The following is a 4,298-nucleotide window of genomic DNA, read 5'->3' as shown; positions in this document are numbered from 1 at the left end:
CGTCTCAGTTAGGGTTTGGAGGGGTTATATTGTGGATGGAGTTTCTTCTGTGAAAACTACTTAAGGACCTTTTTGCAATGTTTTTTTATCATATGAGCCATGTTTTTAGCTTCGGGTAAAACAAAATACGCCGAACATAGTCCTCATGGACCATCTTCAAAGATCATAGTTGCTGTAGTATTTTATTTTATTGAGAGTAATTTGTAAGTTTCTTTAAACTCTTCAAAATTACACGTAGAGTGCTTCTGATCATGGATCCAATAAATTACAAAATAACTCATATAACTAAGAATCTCTAGGCGAATAGGTTGTACCCAATGCCCACATTGATCGAAGGACTACCCCGTCACACGCCCCACTGATTTTTCCCTTCCCAGGTGCAGAGCTGGTGGAGACAAAAATAAAAAAAAGACTCGATCCGACCCCAGCCAGTTAAACCCACGGTTGCAGGTCTCACAATCCCCACCCCATTTCTTCTCCTTCCCCCTCACGACTAGGGCCTCCGCCGACATCGGTGATGGCGGATCCGAAGGGTGCCGATCTTCCCCGCTGCTCGCAAGATGGGAAGAAATGTAACCGATGTCATTCACCCATATCCCGGGAACAAGTACAACTACTGAAACATAGAAACGGTAAACATAAAAAGATAGGGTCATGTTACAAGACGACATCGATCCGGGGAAGGGAGAAGGCATGGAGACGCCGGTGGAGATGGTGGCGATGAAGGCCGCCCTGGTTGACATGGCGATGGCGGAGGCAACACCCATGAGCTGCGGGGTGGAGATGGCATCGACCCAAAGCCGATGCAGCGCGATGGCAAAGCTTCCTCTTCTTCCCTCTTTTCTTGGCCCTTCTTCTTCTATGAATGTGGTTTAGGAGAAGCAATGGAGATGAGATTAATCTTGGATGGGCTGATGACGACGGCTAGGGTTGGAGGTGTATATATAAGAGGCTTCTTCGGTTCTCCTCCGTAGAAGTGTCTCCTCCTTCATCCAAGGGCTCTAGGGGAGCCAAATCCTCTTCCAAAACGTTTCTTGTTCAACAAGGACCGCATCGGAAAAAACCAGGATGAAATTGGAGAAAAATCGAGGAAGTTGCGTCCGAAATACGAGGCTAGGTACGAGCGCTCTGGAACCCGCCGTTTCTTCATATGAACTCAGTTTTGATGCTTGGGCTCGCTGGATTCGTATGAACGACTCTGATGCACCTGCTATGTTAGGTATTTGTTGAAGTTACCCACATGATCCACATCCACTTCAACAATTATTCCATTTGATTGTTATTTCAATTATTGCACGTATCATAATTCTTTAGAGTTTCTTCCGATTCACCATTTGGTATGTACTTCTGCCAAAAAAAAGCGAGGTAAGCATGCATAGACATGACAACAAAAAAAAAGTTAAACATCAGTGATAAAAGACTACCATACCGGCTACATCAACTATCTTATTTCTAATTCAGTATGTTTGGCACAAAACATTGGTGGATCAACCCTTTAGTTCTTTAAAAGTAATTGTCCTTTGTTAATACATGCCAAGGTATTTGTGATTTTCTCTCTAAGCTCACAATCCATTCCATGAGAAACTCTCTGTAATGATCCGAATATAGCAGAAGAAATGAGAAGATTTATCATGAAATGTAAATCCATTGTCCAACAAGAATTTAAAAAATAGCCAAAGTTTTGGCGGGACTGCAATTAAATTATAGACAACATCATACACATTACAAATGAGAAGATTTATCATGAAATGGGATCGGACTGTAAAAGAGAGCCATAAGTTTGGGTGGGGCTGCCCTTAAATTAGACATGTAATCATTTTCCCTTGATTTTTTTCAACATACATTTGACAAAAACTTGGCAAGTCACATCATTGCATCAAGCTCTAACTTTGGCTAAGTGAAATAGAAATTAATTATTAAGCACGACCCATTTATGAGTTGAACTGTTAAAACTAATAACCAAACCATGCTAATGTCAATAATAAAGGAACAATGGTGATTTTTGTTTCCTAGTTCTTACTTGGAGAAAGATTGCGTTGGAAAATGATATCTTTTCTCGGAAAGTTGTCTTGCAGTTCAACTAACGAGGAAGTTCTCGCAAAAAAAAACCAACCAGAAAGTTATGTCAATCTAGGAGGACAGAATGGAATTAAAACAAAGTGTAGTCATTAGATTCTAAAAAGAACAAGGTCCTTTGACTGTATTAGTTGCATTGCTTTTTTAAGCCTCTTCGCACCAGGAGTAGCAGGAACATTAAAGTATGCATCTCACTAGTTATTTGTATCTGATTTTTGTTTTGGAGTTTGATCTGCCAACATACATTTTATATGTAGACAGCCGTGACAAGATGAAGCTCATCTTAATGGCCTGGAATATTTCAAGCTAATAGGGAAGGTGACTAGGTTTGAAATTAATTAAAACTATGTTGCTTTGGTACATCGTGAACAAGCTTCACTGATTGGAAGCAAATACTCTACTTTCAACGCTGAGCATATATGACAAAATCCTACTCTGCTTAGAGGTAAACTACTTTGTTCGTGGACAATCTGGACATAGGTGGCATCAGACGAATACACATATGAGAAAATCCTACTCTGTTTAGAAGTAAACTACTTCCGCTGTGGACATGGTGCCATCAGAAGAACACACACATGTCAATAGCAGCATGTAGTACTATGCTTATTTCTTAAGTGGGGAGAAGGAGTAGCGCAATATCTCCCCGAATTCCCAATAGTACTTCTAGTGAGCTCAGAGAAGAGAAATACCAAACTGAGAAGGACACTGCGAGTTAGGGATAACTACACAACTACACAAGCATGGCAAAAAATGATATCTTGATGAATTACCTCGGCCTCAAAATGATATCTACAACTCCAAATGACCTGAAAGAGACAATCCATGATTAGATTTCGTGCAGGAGTGTCGAAAGGGGCCATGAGAGGAAAAGAGAGGAGCCACGGGAAAGGGGAAGAGAGGTTGTCATGGGAAAGGGGAACAGAGGAGTTTCTGATCAGTGGGGTTTGGAGGCAGGGGAAGGGTAGATTGGCGCACAGTTTTGCGTGTCGAGTTGCACAACCACAGACTCCAATCCCGTTTAATAGTAAAGATGTGTGCGGATAAGCAAGAAAGACCGTCATGGATTCTTGCATCTGTTAGTTACAAAAAATAATCACACAACCGCATGAGCAGAGAAGGTGCCGATTGTTAGAGCATTCATGCAGGTACAGGTACACTTCTCGCAACTTTGTGGAGGGTAGAAGGCAATGCAGTTGCGGGTTTTTGTTGCTCTGTTCCCACCGTACCTTCTCTTACATCTCAGTGGGCATTTGAAATCAAAACCATGTCATTCATATTGTCATGCATATTCAGACTCCCTGGCTCACTCATTCATGTATGTTTGTATTTGCAAATTGCAAGGGAGAATGCACCTACCAGCAGATGGGCTCCATGGCACTGCAATTGTATTATGCTGGAACGATGTGTTGATTGATTGGTAGCAGGTTTGTATTTGCTTCACCAGTGTCATTCATTGATTCATGGTCATCTGGAATGATGTGCTCCAGATTGAGGCGGGAAGGCAGGAAAACAATGAAGAACATGATGCAGATGGAGCAACGATGGAGGAAAACTGAGGTTTGATGGAGAAATTTCAGAAGAGCTGAAGATTATTCATAGTTCATTCTGTTGTTTGCTGTTAGCATTCTTTGTGCCAACTGAACCTTTTTCATTTTCATTTACTTGTTTGCTGTTGATGTTGTATTTTCTGTTCCGTTGATACTGGAAACAAATCACGCAGGAAAAAGAACATCCACACCATACATGTTTCTACATAACACAACTCCATACAAATCAGCAGCTACCTGGTTGCAGACTTTTGCAAGGGAAAACAACACACACATACGTAGCTTAGCTTAACTAGTAGTAGCTCTCTCTTACTTACAACCAGCGCTAGATAACTACTAAGTTACTCTGGACAACTAGGGACCAAAGAGATGTCTAGGAAACCAGAGCGGACATCGAGAGGCACACGCCACACATACAGGCGTTACGTAATGTTGCCGACTGCAAGCTCATCCTCACATTGTACTGCCTGTGGACCTTGTCATGGTTCTCTTTCCACCAGTCACTAGTCTGACCGTCTGTGAAGCGCTCTGAGCTGCAAAGAGATATTGAAGGTCAGCAGTGGCGGAGCTTGATACAAATTGCTGAGGGGCCAATGCAAAAACATGAGTATTTAAAGGTGTAAATTGCTACAAATTATCTCATCTAAGCCTCCCACAAAAATTTCCTTTAGAGGT

The sequence above is a fragment of the Triticum dicoccoides genome, chromosome 1A, assembly GCF_002162155.2.
Source record: "Triticum dicoccoides isolate Atlit2015 ecotype Zavitan chromosome 1A, WEW_v2.0, whole genome shotgun sequence".
NCBI classification, from domain to species: Eukaryota; Viridiplantae; Streptophyta; class Magnoliopsida; order Poales; family Poaceae; genus Triticum; species Triticum dicoccoides.
This window is presented reverse-complemented; position numbering follows the sequence as displayed.